This window comes from Pan paniscus, chromosome 2 (assembly GCF_029289425.2).
Source record: "Pan paniscus chromosome 2, NHGRI_mPanPan1-v2.0_pri, whole genome shotgun sequence".
NCBI lineage: Eukaryota > Metazoa > Chordata > Mammalia > Primates > Hominidae > Pan > Pan paniscus.
In genome coordinates this window covers 97,611,366-97,628,488 of record NC_085926.1, presented here as the reverse complement: position 1 = coordinate 97,628,488, position 17,123 = coordinate 97,611,366, and the positions used below count along the sequence as shown (strand labels likewise).

The 17,123-nt window shown below is 35.8% G+C and overlaps 1 protein-coding gene across 8 annotated transcripts in view; it reads right to left on the bottom strand.

Annotated features, from left to right (window-relative positions):
• COL8A1 (collagen type VIII alpha 1 chain) overlaps positions 1 to 17,123 on the bottom strand; it is a 160,795-nt gene that overhangs the window by 116,463 nt on the left and 27,209 nt on the right. For 4 of the 8 annotated variants that reach the window (XM_063602484.1, XM_063602487.1, XM_008975388.5 and 1 more), the window contains exon 2: positions 6,801 to 6,862. The exons of the other annotated variants lie outside the window; for them this stretch is intronic. The gene's annotated coding sequence lies outside the window, so the exon portion shown is untranslated. The remainder of the gene's footprint in view (positions 1 to 6,800; positions 6,863 to 17,123) is intronic. 8 annotated transcript variants of the gene reach the window in all.

Below are 17,123 nucleotides of genomic sequence, written 5' to 3'. Positions count from 1 at the left end.
GAGCAGGTGATTATAATACTGTGACAAAAGCATGCTTAAGACACTTCTAATTATTATCATTATTATTATTATTGAGACAGGGTCTTGGTCTGTCATCCAGGCTGGAGTGCAGTGGCACAATCTTGGCTCACTGCAGCCTTGACCACCCAGGGCTCAAGCCACTCTGCCACCTCAGACTCCCGAGTAGCTGGGATTACAGGCGTGCACCGCCAGGCCCAGCTAATTCTTTTTGTTTTTTAGTAGAGACAAGGTTTCACCATGTTGCCCAAGCTGGTCTTGAACTCCTGCCCTCAAGTCATCCTCCCGCCTTGGCCTCCAAAAGTGCTGGGATTACAGGCATGACCCACCGAACCCGGCCGGCACTTCTAATTATTTCACAGTTGGTGGAGATGGAGAACTTCGGATTTGTATAAAAGGCCTTCCTACATTTGAAAGTTAAATTCAATAGTTTCCCTTTCTTATTCCAAAGAAAACTGCAGCTAATTATGTGAGACTCATTCCATCTCAGAGGGGCAGCAGAGCCTCATGGTGAAGAGAGCTGGCTCTGGAGTCCAACACCCTGGTTGCATATCACACTCTGCTGCTTGCTAGCCATGTGATGACTCTTAGTCTTCTCATCTCCAAAATGAGAATAGTGGTAACACTTTTTTTACAGGGCTGTTGTGAATGAAAGATGATAACCAATGTAATATACTTAGCACAAGCCTCAGTATAGAAGCCCTTCATACACATGAGCGAATATTAGCCTCATATCTGTCTTAGTCTTAAAGTGGTGAAAATCTCCGTTAGTGACTTGTTTCAGGTACCCAACCAGAAAATAATTTGGGTCTAACCCAAAGCACCACCTGCTGTTGTAATTGAAAGCAGTCTTCTTGTGTTTTAGTCTTTGAGGAAATAGAGAGCAGCTGGTCTTTCATATTCTTGATGACTTTTATTAAGCCACACTTCATAGTTTTTGTTTCTAGACTAAATACACTCCCCACTCAAACTCTTTCTACCTCCTTTAAACTTTCTTCATAAATCTTTTTTTTAATTCCTCCCTCCAATCTTTCAGTCTCCTTTGGACCCTATGGAACAAGGCCACTGGTGTCAAAATTTTACGGATGGAAAATACAAGAGATTTTTCTCAGCAAATAAGTAGGGTCTGCTTTTGAGAAGTGTCTGTTCATATCCCTCACCCACTTTTTGATGGGGTTGTTTGATTTTTTTTCTTGTAAATTTGTTTAAGTTCTTTGCAGATTCTGGATATTAGCCCTTTGTCAGATGGATAGATTGTAAAAATTTTCTCCCATTCTGTAGGTTGCCTGTTCACTCTGATGGTAGTTTATTTTGCTGTGCAGAAGCTCTTTAGTTTAATTAGATCCCATTTGTCAGTTTTGGCTTTTGTTGCCATTGCTTTTGGTGTTTTAGTCATGAAGTCCTTGCCCATGCCTATGTCCTGAATAGTATTGCCTAGGTTTTCTTCTAGGGTTTTTAGGGTTTTAGGTCTAACATTTAAGTCTTCAATCCATCTTGAATTAATTTTTGTATAAGGTGTAAGGAAGGGATCCAGTTTCAGCTTTCTACATATGGCTAGCCAGTTTTTCTAGCACCATTTATTAAATAGGGAATCCTTTCTCCATTTCTTGTTTCTGTAAGGTTTGTCAAAGATCAGATGGTTGTAGATGTGTGGTATTATTTCTGAGGGCTCCGTTCTGTTCCATTGGTCTATATCTCTGTTTTGGTACCAGTACCATGCTGTTTTGGTTACTGGAGCCTTGTAGTATACAGAAATGCAAATCAAAACCACAATGAGATACCATCTCACACCAGTTAGAATGGCAATCATTAAAAAGTCAGGAAACAACAGGTGCTGGAGAGGATGTGGAGAAATAGGAACACTTTTACACTGTTGGTGGGACTGTAAACTAGTTCAACCATTGTGGAAGACAGTGTGGCGATTCCTTAAGGATCTAGAACTAGAAATACCATTTGACCCAGCCGTCCCATTACTGGGTATATACCCAAAGGATTATAAATCATGCTGCTATAAAGACACATGCACATGTATGTTTATTGTGGCACTATTCACAATAGCAAAGACTTGGAACCAACCCAAATGTCCATCAATGGTAGACTGGATTAAGAAAATGTGGCACATATACACCATGGAATTCTATGCAGCCATAAAAAGAATGAGTTCATGTCCTTTGTAGGGACATAGATGAAGCTGGAAACCATCATTCTGAGCAAACTATCGCAAAGACAGAAAACCAAACACCACCTGTTCTCACTCATAGGTGGGAATTGAACAATGAGAACACTTGGACACAGGAAGGGGAACGTCACACACCGGGGCCTGTCGTGGGGTTGGGGGAGGTGGGAGGGATAGCATTAGGAGATATACCTAATGTAAATGATGAGTTAATGGGTGCAGCACACCAACATGGCACATGTATACATATGTAACAGACCTGCACATTGTGCACATGTACCCTAGAACTTAAAGTATAATAAAAAAAAAAAAAGAAAATAAGTAGGGTCCATAATTGCTGACCTAGAATTACTGGAAAACCTCAACCGAGATGGTTGAAGTAACAGTTGCTAATGAAGTAACTCAGGAATGGAAGTTTTTGTGGATATTAAAAATACACCCCAATCCATATTTATGTATCTTTCAGCTACAGTTATTAATCTTGTTAATGTGTTTTTCTCATCTCCCAAATAGAAATTCTGACTTGGTCACTGCCATGCCAGAAACAGATTGAACCTTTTCTACAAATATAAACCAATTTGCAAAAAGACTAGAATAGTTCTGAAAATGCCTGTGGAGATAATTTATCTCATCTCTCTCGTTTGACAGATGAGGCAAGCAAACTTAGAGAGGTTGAATGACTTGCTCAAGATCATACACCAAGTTAGTGAAAGAGTAAAGTATTTTGACTTCCATTGCAAGACTCTTTATTTGATATTAACAACTGTCTCTCCTGTTGATGATTTCAATAGGCCACTATTGATGAATGAAATGCAATTGTCTAACAATGACTGGAAACTCTATTATAGAAGGACAGAGGGAGACTTTCCACAACTTATTGGATAGATATACCTTTTCTATTTTCTGGGGATTATAGAGAGCAAACAGTAATGAGATCCTATAAAGAGAACATAGGTGTGAAGGGTTTTGCTTCCTTGTTCTCTGTTCTTTTCTTTGCTATTATACAAACGTCACTTCTCATGTGTCCAGCTTCCATCTGGATTGAACACAAAAAGAGAAGTCAGTAGTAATATTATTTCATATTCTTAAACTGGTCTTCCTAGGCTTTGACAATTACCTAATGAGTATTTTCAAGCACATCTTGGACTTGGAAGATTGCAACCTTGGCTCAGAAAGAAACAATCTTATTCTTCAGGCTATTTTTCTCAAGCTCTGAAAGCTTTAGTGAAATAATGCACATATGGTGCTCATCTCAGATGACTGCTAGAAGTTGCCGAGTTCTTTATCCATAACAGATAGCTATGTGGATAGAGTGAGTATGTGTGTCAATATTTATACGGATAATCATCTGTGCTTTTCATCCCTCAATATATAGGACAATTTAATTTCTAGTGTGGGAAAGAAAAATCTAAACATATTTTTAAGTGTAAGATAATAAAATGAATCCTAAGGAGTTGGTTTTTGAATGAATTGTCTTATATTCCCAATGTGAAAAATACTATCTAATACATTTTTGCTATTTTACTACTATCTTTCCCATTGACTTCACCTCAACAACATTAGTAACTATTTTTGTAACTACTAGTAACTATTAGTAACACCTCAACAACAATAGTAACTATTTTTGTGGAGAATAGACCATTCTGTCATGGATTTTTTTTTTTATAGCACACATAAGGGAGTCTTGAGAGGCAGCATAGTGCAGAAAATGACAACAACAAACAACAGCAACAACAACAACAACAACAACAAACAACCCAGAAAAATGGAGATCTACGCTACTATCTGGGAGAACTTCTAGATGCCCAATATGCTCACATTTCTTGGTCTCAAAGCTTCTCTTCGGCTGAGCACAATGCTGGCAACATATCTTTCTAGTGCACTCATCTCCCCTTCCATATTCACCATTGTCTTTCCTTCTAAAAGTCTTCTCTGGGCCAAGGAGGAAAATATCCCAGGCACTTTTATTACATGCTGTATTGTGTCCAAGTCAGCATGGCCAAGCAGTGGTTGAGAAACAAACCAGCAGTTGTTTGAGAACTATCACTGGCCAATGACTCAGCCCCCAACATTTCAGACAAGTTGTTTTGGGAATTGTATGGCCTCAAGCAGGGAAAAGGCAGACTTGCTCACCCGCATGTTAAAGGGTCAAAAGCAAGGAAGATGGTAATTTGTTCCCCTGTTTAAATGTGTTCCACCCACTCACAGCCACAAGTGGGAGTGAAGGATGGGCTTTTGACCTAAGGGTGGAGCCATACTGGTCCCCCTCATTTCCTTGTAGGGATGTTGGGGAGACCAGTGAGATCATGTCTATAAAGTGGATTGACTGGAATGTGCTCATGTTGTCCAATGTGAATTATGCTAGTAAGATTTTCTTTAATTTTTCTTTTCTCACAGTCACAAACCATTGGCAACCTGTGTAGATTTTCCCATGTCCTTACATTCAAGTCTCTCTGCCAGCACACTCTGGGTAATTCACTTTTGGTTTTGTGTAAATGGCCAAGTCCTAGCTCTTTGTCTTGTGAAGCCCTCCCATAGACAGCTGAAGCTGTTCTGAGAGAGGAACTGTATGGAAACGTCTGGAGGAGTAAAAAGAGGATTTCAAGTTGGCCCTGAAGTCTAGCAAATTCATCATAAATTCACACATTATTTGAGTACTTTTCACCTTGCCTGATGTAGTATTCAGAAATTCTCTATTAGTTCAAAATTGCTTCCCTAAACACTTTGTATATTTTCATGTGACATACTATAAGATGTTCTGCATTAAGAAGCTCTCTGATTTCATGTAAGATTATGCCTTTAAGAGACTTTGGACTATTGTGTATTAATTTATCCTTATTTTGTACTCTCCCTGTAAATAAAATCAATTTAAAACCAAGGCTTCTGTGGAAAGTTTCCTGAAGGCCATTCCTGTTATCTGGTGTTAGGTAATGACTGGTGAATTTTCAAATAGCTGTGATATTTTGCATTTGAGAAATCTAGAAGCTAACAGATGAGAGCAAGAATAATAAGGATTTGGACACTGGATTATTAAAAATGAGTTATATTTACGTATTGATTTTGGTTGTGTTTTCAAGCACCTGTCACATCAAATTGTAACTCTTAAAACAGTCATTTCTTGATGTTCATTCTTTAAATTCCTTTGCTTACACCTGCTAAAATTGATGTGCTTATATATATATATAATTGATGTGTTTATATATAATTATATATATAGGTTACATATATATAATTTCTTTCTCCCTCTCCCTCTCTCTCTCTCTTTTTCTTTTTGTACAGACAGGGTTTTGCCATGTTGCCCAGGCTGGTCTCAAACTCTTGGGCTTAAGTGATCCACCTGCCTTGGCCTCCCAAAGTGGTGGCATTACAGGTGTAAGCCACTGCACCCAGCATAAAATTGATGTTTTAATTGTTACTGTAAATGGTATCTTTCAAAAAGTTTCATTTTTCTATTTGTTTATTCCTTATATAGAGAAGTTAATGGATTTTTGAATATTGATATTATATCCAATGGGCTAGATAAATGCAGTTATTAATTCTAACAATAAAGAATGAAAATTATATTTTTCCTTTCCAATTCCAATTCCTTATGCCTTTTATTTCTCTTTCTTACCTTAATACACACAATAGGACCTCTAGCATAATTTGAATAACAGTGGTGATAGTGGGCATTCTTGTCTTCTTCCAAAAGTTATAATTAACTATAATGTTTGCGCAGAAATTTTGTATTCACTTTGTCATGTCAAGGAAGTCTTCTTGGTTTGCTAGGCACTTTTTGTCATGAATGTGTATTAAATGTTATCAAACCCCTTTTCTGAATCTATTGAATTTATTTTGTGATTTTCTTTTTTATTAATGTGGTAAATTACATTGATTGATTTTTGAATCCTAAACCATTCTTCTAGTCCTGGAAAAAAGCCTACTTGATCATTTTGCAACGATGTATCTGCTATTTTCCTTTCTTGTAATGTTCTTGCCAGGTTTTGGGATCAAGATTATGCTGTGCTAATAAATAAGAGGAAAATACCTATTATCACTTTTTATTATTCTTTGGGAATGTTGTGTGAAATTGGTGTTATTTCATCTTTAAATTCACTGGTGAAGCTACCTGGATGTGGAGTTTTCTTTGTAAGAAGGTTTACAAAAATGATTTAGTTTTTTAAAAGTAATATAGGACTATTCATATTTTCCATTCCTTTCTGTGTAGTTTGGTAATAACTTCACATAAATTGTCATATTTACTGGTATAAAGTGTTTTATAATATAGTTTAATGATCTTTTTAATGTCAGATGATAGTTTACAATGCTATTAATATTATTCCTGTATGCAATGATAACACCAAATATGATTATTCATTCTTTTAAGTTCGCCAAGACATTTCACATAGATTATCACATTTATTTATGTCATTGAAGAGATAAAATAATGCTGACATGAATCACACACTCTTTTTTATCTCTATGACTTCAAATGCTCACACTAATGTGTGAGTGTTTATTCAGCCTTAGAGGGGGTCAAAATTCTACTTACATTTGTGTTTAAAGGCTTATGGGTTGGGTGAACTGAGACACACCACAAATATCTAATTAATATTTGAAATATTACCTTTCAGTTGTCTTTTGTTCTTGAGATGACTTCAAGGGTGAGTTGGTGAACGTGTGAACTCCCTGGATGAAGAAGATGATGTTCAGTGGAGATAGTAAGGAAAGTTACAAACTAAAAAATACCTGGTGTCAGACATTTTAACTTCAAGCAGTGTAGCTTAGTAATTCTGTCACAAAATTGAGTATCTTTGGCTTCATTAGCAATCTGCTGGATGATTTTGGCAAGTAACCAAATTAACTTATAGTGCACTTTTCCAGTAGATGAAGTAGAGTCAATATGGTTTTCCCTTTATTGCATCACTGGCGCTCATAACAAATAACAAAATATTGTATAAAGTGCTTTATGCCTCAGAAAACATCCAGAAAGAAGGTCCTAACTTATAAAATTGTTAGAGGCACTCCTAATCCTCTATAATAATTTTTCTCATGACCAAAAATAAGGAAGGAAAGATAGCTATTGAAAGAGATCTCTGAGGGAGCTTCAAAATATCAGTTTACTATGGCTCTAGCTTTCTGTGTCATACCCACCAAGACAGTTATGCCAGCCCAACTGTGAAGCTTCACATGGAGCTATGTGAGAAACTAATGCTAGAAGCACACAGTTTCTCAGATTATGGATGAAATGAGAAAATCAGAAATAACCAAACCAGAGGGCTTATCTCTAGTTATTCCTAGACTGCCTTAGTTAGACATAGTGAATTTCAAGTTGGAAGGAACTGCAGAGGTCATTGAATCTCATCCCCTAGTATTCCCCGAAAGAAAACTGAGCACCCAAAGATTAGATGACACATGTAGTGGAGAAACTAATGATATGGGTGTGTCTTGCTTTAAAGAAAACTAGATTTCAAAATTCTAAATGTGAAAAATAGATAAAAAGGATCACTATTACTTTATCATTATTCAATAAATAAATCTCTGTAGCATTCATTAAGTAGCAAATTCCCAATACACTTAAGAAATGATCCAACTTCAAACATTTGATTTTCATGCAGACTTTCAGCAACACAGTTGTTGAGGAAAGCAATTCTTTCTGTGCTGGCCATTGTGAGCTCAATTACATTCCTGGGTGTTTGCCAGGGACAATTTCTAGCATTTTTTCCAGGTGGTGAGGTATGTGAGTGTTGTTGCTTTTACCGAACAAAATGTAGAGCCTGAGCTGCATAGCCAGAATAGAGAGTCAAGTCATGATCTGGCGCTGGAAGACTTTTCATGTGTGAGGCAGTGGCAGGATATTGCTTTCCTTCTTGTCAGCCACACCTTCAAGGCTTTTTTTTTTTTTTTTTTTAAAAAGGAGACAATACACTTTATCTCAAAGGTATATTAAAAATGGAACAGAAGTTGGGTGGAGTAGCAATACCACAGTCCAAAACCTTTACCTCCTAGTTGACAGGGTGGAGTAAGCAAGGCATTCCTTGCCAGGCATGTTTATCTTGGCCCATAGGACCAGCAGGGAGGTATGAAGGCACACTCTGGCCACAAAGCTGAAAGGTTCTTATGTTACCTCAACTCCCTCCATTCCCGAGAGATTTCCTATAAATAGTCTCAATGAAAGTATTGATTGAAAAAAGGAAGGGTTATTTGGATTCATAATTTTCAAAGCACCCATTCATGAAAAAGCAAGAGATCATAAAAGTTGATAGCATAGGATTGTTTCTTTCCACATGCCTTGAAAATTTCCCAAAATTCATGAAATCATTGGGCTAGGTTATGGAGATGTCTGTGCAAAAAGACCTCATGAAAATTTGAAATATAATAATATGTAACATGTATGGGGAACTATTCTAAATGCGTTATGTGTAATAACTTATTTAGCCCTTTTTATAAACTTATGTGGTAGGCACTATTAATAACATCATCATCCTTATTGTTCAGATATGGAAACTGAGGTACACAGAGGTTAAAAATCTTCCCCACGTCACACAATCAGTAGTAATTGGCTGAATTCAAACCCAGGCAGTCTGACTCCAGAACTGGGAATTGAATCTTAATACCTATGCTCTGCTACCTCTATTAAAATGGCACATAAAATGATATTCTAAAAGAAATCCTCCAAAACTAATAATTATCTTACAATCAGAGTGAAAGAAAGGCAGGAAAATAAAATAATAAAAAACAAGAAAAAGAATTTCCTCCCCAAAATATTGTTCTTCAAAATTTACTTTTATGTAAATGTAAAGACTAATACTGTTTAAGGCAGTGAATAAGAAAATCATACTATTCATACCAAAGGCAAGAAACTGTTTTAATATATAAAGAGGTACAGAATGATTTAGACAAACTCATAGGTGATAGTCCCATAATGGATTTTGAAAGGAAGCACAATGTCCCTAATATCCAAGTCTGAAAAGTCTTTTGAGTCTTTTTAGCTAGAAAATTTAAGGACTTTTACTCTTGATCAAGGAGGGCAACCAAGCCCCTCTTCCTCACATTTTGGCATCAAAGTAAGTGATACTGAGCTATGTGTTGCCCATTCAGTAATCACATGTAGTGATTTTGATAAAATTATGACCTTGTGTCAGTTTTACTTACAAAGCATTTCTTAATTGTTAAAAAAAATCCACAAAAATGAGAGTCTACATGTCTAAATCGTAGGTCAAAAGTTCTTTGTACACTTGAGGTATATATCTGGAAATAGTCTGTCCAATTCATGAAGGGAGCTAGAAAATCTGGTTCAGAGACAGTCCTGGGATATAGCATGGGGATATGGAATGGAAACAGATGATCTTCCCTGGGCCATGGGTGGAGAGACTCTTGCAGAAATTGAAAGTCTAAATCTGAGCTACTCATGGGATCTTAATCATAATCCAAGCAGTGCACGAACACAAGTCTAAGGTAAAAATTGTCTGGAACTGGTGAAATGTATAGAGCTCCACAAAAGAAAATGGAGAACGACTCCAAAAGGAATTTCCACAGCTCATGGAATAATCAGCATACAGGTGTGAGGCAACTCTCTGAAGATGAGCTCATAGACCAAAATTATAAAGTAATAGCAGAGACTCCCTGCTTAAGGAAGTTAGTTAATGCAACAAATGGAAGAATTCTATTAGATAAATTAAATTACTGGTAGTATAATTATCTTTAAAAGACTTAAAAATAAGTGTAAGAATGATCAATGATAATGGAGTGAATAAAGTTTATGAGAAAACAAGGGCACACTAAAAAAAAGCATTTTTTAAATAAAGGAACCAAATATAAATTCTAGAAATAAAATATATTTATTAAAAAGAAAATGTTTTATAAAATTTTTAAAAAACCTCAAGAGATGAATTAAAGGACTAGATAAGCTGACTACATAAAGAAAGCACTCAGAATGTAATCCAATGAGATAAAAAGATGGAAAATACAGGAGAAGTTAGAAAACATGGAAGATAGCTATGAGTAGTTCCAATTGACATGGAAGTACCAAAATATGAATCAAAGTAATAGTTATTTTTTTTCCAAAAAAGAAGAAACGATGTTGCCTACATATAAGAAATTTAGAAATTGAAACAGAGAATAGGTGTTCTACCTCTCTTTTCTGAAAACAAGGACGTTAATTAATTCTTACTGCTCTGAGCTGTGGAAACTTCCTATGGATGAGTTTTGTGTTTGCCTCTGTGGAGCCCTTCAGGTTTCACCAGTTCTAGATTGCTTGTGTCTGTTCTCTGTTAAAAGCTGTCAGGCTCTAAAGTGGTTAACTCAGCATAATTCAATAGCGTGTTCTATAGAAGACAATAAAATTGAATGAAGTTTCCAAACACCTGCTTTCTTCTCTTGTAGCAGGTTGTGTATATTCTACATAATTGAATACTTGCTTTTCTCAAAATTTGATGTCTATATCTTGGCTAGTTTGAGTTATTCTATAATGAACATGGGGGTGCAGATATCTTGACATACTGATCTCATTCTCTTTGGATATATACACCCAGTGGTAGATTACTGGGTCATATGGTAGGTCTATTTTTAATTATGTGAAGAACCTTCTTACTGTTTCCCATAATGGTTGTACCAATTTACATTCCCACCAACAATGTACAATGGTTCCATTTTCTCCACATCCTTCGTAACACTTGCTACATGGAGTATAAAAAAGTCAAACTCATAGAAACAGAGTAAAATAGTGGTTACTATGGGGTAGGTGGTGGGGGACTGGGAAGATGTTGGTGAAAAGACACACCATTTCAAGTACAAGGGATCTATTATTGTACATCATAATGACTACAGTTAACATATTGTATACTTGAAGATTACTGAGAGATTTTAAGTGTTCTCCACAAAAAATATGAGGTAATGCATATGTTAAGTAGCTTGATTTGGTTATTCCACAATGTATGTTAATATCAAAACATCATGTTGGAAACCACAAATATATGTAACTTTTTTTGTCAGTTAAAAAAACCGATGTACATATCAAGAGCATTAAGTTTTCTACCTTAGAACATCCTCTCATCAAAGACATTACAAAATGTTTTTGAGCCTTACCACATCTGAAGAATTATCTTCTCTACAGTCCTCTCAAACAATGTTTTGAAATCACATAATCTTACTTGTTACTTGTATTTTTCATATTTGTTTTAATAATTTTATTCCTATTCCTTTGAGATCATCTTCCTTCCCATTAGTTCATGCTCCATATTCTTTTAAAAATTTTTTTCCTTGAGGATTTTGATTCAGTTGTAGATTTATAGAGAATTTGCAGAAAGGAGTTATACTTTTAAATAACCCCCCCAACACACACATCTCTAACACACACACACATTACTCAAATTCACACACACAAACACACACACACACACACACACACACACACACACACCCCGGATGAGCCTGAATGTGCTACAACTGGGGAAGGAAAGAAGGCAAATAATTCACCATCTCAAGAGGCAGTGAATGGGAGTACCTTAAACCAGCCATAGATATATATGTGGACTCTAAAAAAGTTGAACTCATGCAAGTAGAGAATAGAATAATAGTTAGCAGGGGCTGAGGGTATGGGGAGGGAGGAAATGAGGGCTTGTTGATGAAAAGGGCACAGACAGGAGGAAGAGGTTTTGAGATTAGCTGTACAGCAGGGTGACTATTTTCAATAACAATGTGTTGTATAGTTCAAAATAACTAAGAAAGCGAAGTTCAAATATCTCACCACAAAAAGTGACAACTAAATGAAGTGATGAGTATGTTAATTATTTTGGTTTAATCATTCCACACTGTATACATATATCAAAAAATCACATTGCACCACATAAATGTTTATAATTATGATTTATCAATCAAAATTAATATTAATAATAAGAAAAAGGGTATCTTTACAGGCTCTAAGACTCACCAGCTTTCTCTCCAAAAAACTGGTTCCAAGTATGTTTACTCATCAACCTAGCAAAGGATGACTAAATTTGACTATTATTAGGTCTGACTTCACATGAATGGAAGAATCGTGAATGTGTAGTTCTATTCAATGTATTTCATGCAAACATACTTGAGATGAAAAAAGAGATATGGCTGTTACTACTAAATTCATTTTTGGCTCAAAAAACTTCCCATAATGGTTCTTACTTAAAAATATTTTTCTTTTCAGTGATTACTGCTAGTGTCAGTTTGATGCTACCTTGTCTTTACCTCATTGCAAAATAAACTCTTTAGCTAAATACAAGAATATGTATATATTTCACACCAAGGCAAAAATGCTGAGTCAGATATGAATCTACAAAAATATAAACCATCTCTTCTTTGGGTCCTGGAGGTGATGTATTGCCTGTTTTTGAGTCAGAAATTATACAGAATTTTGTAGTTCAAGAAGGCTCTAGAAAACATTTTTTCCGCTGGAATGAAGTGAGAGAACTAGTTGTAAAAATTTCATCATTACTCTATGTATCTATAAAGCAGTTTCTCCTCCCAAGCCCACCCCTCAAAGAGCAGGGATCACACCATGGCAATTAGATATTAGAAATGAAATATAAACTTTGTTTCTGTTCCGTTAGGTTCTGGTTGTGACATAGCTTCCCTCTGTCGATCTCTTTAGCACTTGTAATTTTGTCTCTCCTATCTTTCTTAAAGAGACAGAGGTTGACTTATATGGTTATTATGTAGGATATGGAAGTGGAATTCCATTTCTAGTACTACAAAGGCAGTTCATTCTTTCATTCATTTATTTATTCATCATTTATTGAATATATATCATATGCTAGACCTATTATCTCTGAGCCTTAGTTTCTCCCTTTATAGTCTTAAACTCTAAAATTTGCTGATTCTAAGCAAACATAATTCTTCTCAATTATCTCAGTTAATGGATATTATGCCATTCCAATTTAACTACAGACATTAACAATGCTTGCTTTTTAATGACTCAATGCATTTACAGACCCTGCTCCTGTCTGGAATGACCTTCCTTTTTCCATTGATCTAATGAGTTTTCATTCTTTAAAATTCAACTCAAATGACAACCTCCTTAGTTTGGTTTACAGTGTATCTCCTGTGATTCTACTGCCCCTGTGCTTTTCTCTGTCACAGCATTGATCATGTTTTACTGTAAATTTATGTGGCAGATAAATTCTAACATATCCCCCAATTATCCCTTTGTCCCTCTCTCTCTCTCTCTCTCTCTCTATATATATATATATATATATATATATAATTTTTTTAAGACAAGGTCTTAAAAAGCCATATGGGCTTGAAGGTGAATCTTTCTCCAGTTGAACTTTCAGATGATACCTCAGCTTCAGTAACACCTTGGATTGCAGCCTTGTGAGGGACCCTGAAGCAGAGGATCCAGTTAAGCTATGCCCAATTCCTGACCTACTAAAGCTGCGATATAATAAATGTGTATTGTTTTATGCTGTTAAGTTTGTAAGTAATGTGTTATGCAGTAATTTACTTGTCAATTTGTTTATTTTACTCTTCCTTAGATTCTAACTTCTTTAGACCTGACACCCTGTGTTATTCATCATTGTATCAACAGAAGCTGATACTGTGCCTGGCATATTACTATACAGCTACTTATTAAATGTTTTCTGAACAGTATGGTAGTAAAGTAAGTTCACTGGATTTGCAGAAAAGAAATCATCTGCCACCAACTTTATAAACTTCTTTTCATTCAAGTTCTGAGGGTCAGGTTTTTTTAATGTGAAAAATTAGAGAGAGTTAGACTTAATTAGAGCTCAGCTCTAGTAGTTTCCATATCTCAGTTTTTCTCCTTAAAAGTAAATATTAAAGATACATGTGAAATGGCATTATGTTTTAGAAGATGGCTTGATCTTCGATATGTTTCTATATTCTTTTTAAGTCTGGTATATTTTTAAGTCTGATGTGTAGTTATGGCAAGAATAGTGTATTTTTGACTTGTAAAAATGACGACTTTACTTAAAAGAAATCCCCAAAGGGGATTAAATAATGAAAACACAAAAGTTGGAATAAACTTATGAAAAATTGAAATCATTTTTTAAAAGGGCATTTGATGACATATAGCATGACATTTAACAGCTTTCCTAATTAAATGGACCGAAAACCTGATAACACAATTTTAGTCAGGAATTTCTTTTTCCACACTGACAGGAAACATTTGTTTTGTTTTAGCCAGACAGTTTTTAAAAATGCTATTTATAATAGCATTGCCAAAGTTTAAAAAAAGGGAGGTCTACAAATTCTCATTTCTATTTTTTTAAATTTGCTGTGTTATCTTTTCAAATATTTCTTCCCTTTTACTGAATGCTTAGCTGATAGGAAAATCATTATTAACTCAAATGCTGATGGACATTTTTCACATTCTGGTCCAGCTCATATGGAGAAAATAGTTCTTATTAAGCATATTAGATAATTTTTTTAATGAAATCAGTGTATCTATCAGTTGGAGCTAATTTCTTATGCATTATTTCTACAAGGAGATACAAACCTAGGCAGAGATGATACTGAATATTTGTTATTTGAAAGAGGAGTAGATGAGGAAGTGCACTTGTTTTTCTTTTATGTAAGACTTGAGCTACCCACCTGCCCATTTATGGACATTTTATTTCTTCTATTTTTAATCTGTGAAGACAGACAACCACTGAAACACTAATTACAAGAAAGAATTAACATTCCTTGTGCTTTCTCAACACAATATTTCTGTATCTTCCCTTAAGCGCATCCTGTCTTATTAGTTCCTGTCTTAAGAAAGGAACAGGAAAAAGTGATCAAATTCACTCTAAAGTACTGACAATACGTTAGAATAGAAGAGAGCCACATCAGACAGAGAAAAATTCTTCCTCCTAATTGTAAGCGACAGATGATCTTCTAAGGAAAGCTGTACAACCTGTATTTGAGGGAATCTCTAACATACACAACAACAACAAAACCCCACTTGTTTAAGTAGAGTATTTTTGAGTCCTAAGGTCAAAGAAGATAAATCTTCCTGATATTTCTTTTATTTCCATCACTCACAACACAAAAGTGCTGCAAAAATTAAGGTATACTATTTTTTATTACATATGGAACCAGCAACAAAAAATGCTTAATGATGCCTCTTACAAGAAAATAAAATAGTTCCATGGCTCAAAACAAGGAACCCAAAGGAATAGTTTAGGAAGCTCAGAGCTCATTTGATAGGAAATTGTAGGAGTTAAGAACTAGGGTTTGGAACTAAATAAATGAGGGTTTGGATTTAGGTTTTGTCATTGACTAGCCAAAACCACATGCCGTGCAAGTTATTTAACCTTCCTGAATCTGTTTATTCATGTACAAAATGCAGATTATGATTCTTTTCATATACATATAATGAATACAAAATAAAATAATAACATATAATAAATGCTCTCCACAGAACATGCTGCAGAATAAATAATAAATGGACAATAAATTATCCTGGTCCTGTATTGATAGAAAAGGAAAATAAAGACTAGAGGTTAAGGCTTGCCAAATGTCATGTATTTAGTTTGAGAACTTGTGGTAGAGCAAAGGGAATTTCTTCCATAAACTTGAAAGTTCATTACACAAATATTTTTCTACTTAGTTCCTATAGCTTTTCTTTGAGAAAAGTAGATATTACCCCTTAATACTGAGGGAACAAAGGAAGGACAGAGAGGGAAGTGGGTTGTATAAGCATATGAGACAAATTTCAACAGAAAGTGGAAACAAACAAAATTAGATTAATCCACTCTCCCCCACCTTAACTTTCCACACTAGTCTAAATTTTTGTTCCCTGGATGTATATTACAGATACATGTGTCTAATGTGTTTGAGGAGGATCCCAAAAAGTTGGTGAAACTGTGAATGTGAAAGCAAAACCCTATCAACTGTCCCACTTTATCTGAGTGTGGAAGAAAGACAACCCAGTGACAAGACCCACGATATGAATCAAATCTCAAGAAGGAGGATTATGCAACAAATGTTCTGCTTCAGTATTCTGATGGCATTCGATGCCAGGAGCTAATGAGACATTTTGAAGCTCAAGGAGCTCAAGGACCTTGCAGCAAGCAGAGATGAAAGACTGTCTCATTATCAAACAGTTTCATTTTTAATTTCCTTCTAAGTATGGATTTAATTTTTAAAATATTGTCCCTGTTATTTCCTCACATGGGAGATTTTTTGATGATTAGAGCACCTGGGAAGCCATGCAGCCAAGAACCTTGTGAAGGTTCAGAGTGGGGTTTAGATATTCATGCAGTGGTCTGAAGTCTCCAAGATTTCATCAGGATTCCAGACATCACACCTATAGGTTTCTTCCAGAAGATTTCAGTTGGAAGCCTGGAATTTCTGATCAACATCTCAGGCACCTACTGCTCTATCAAGAATTAATTCAGGCTGGGCGTGGTGGCTCACACCTGTAATCCCAGCACTTTGGGAGTCCGAGGCAGGCAGATCACTTGAGGTTAGAAGTTCGAGACCAGCCTGGCCAACATGGCGAAACCCCATCTCTACTAAGTAAAAAAAAAAAAAAAAAAAAAAATTAGCTAAGTGTGGCAGCGGGCACCTGTAATCCCAGCTACCTGGGAAGCTGAGGCAGGAGAATTGCTTGAACCCGGGAGGCGGAGGTTGCAGTGAGCCGAGATTGTGCCATTGCCCTCCAGCCCGGGCAAAAAGAGTGAAACTCTGTCTCAAAAAAAAAAAAAAAAAAAAAAAAAAGAATTAATTCAACAAGTATTTTTTGTCTCCCCACTGCTTCCAAAACAAGGCACTATGCTAGCCCCTGAGAGAGGTGTGAATATAAAAGGCAATATTTTATGTGGCATAAGTAACTGGATGCTGATGGGACTTTTCCTGTTGCACTGAAATTGGTGTGTGTGGTCCCAGTTGAAAACAGAAAGGTGATCAAGTCTAAAAAGATTCACCAATTGCTCCTTATACCCAAAGGTAGATGTACTAAGAGACCCCAGAA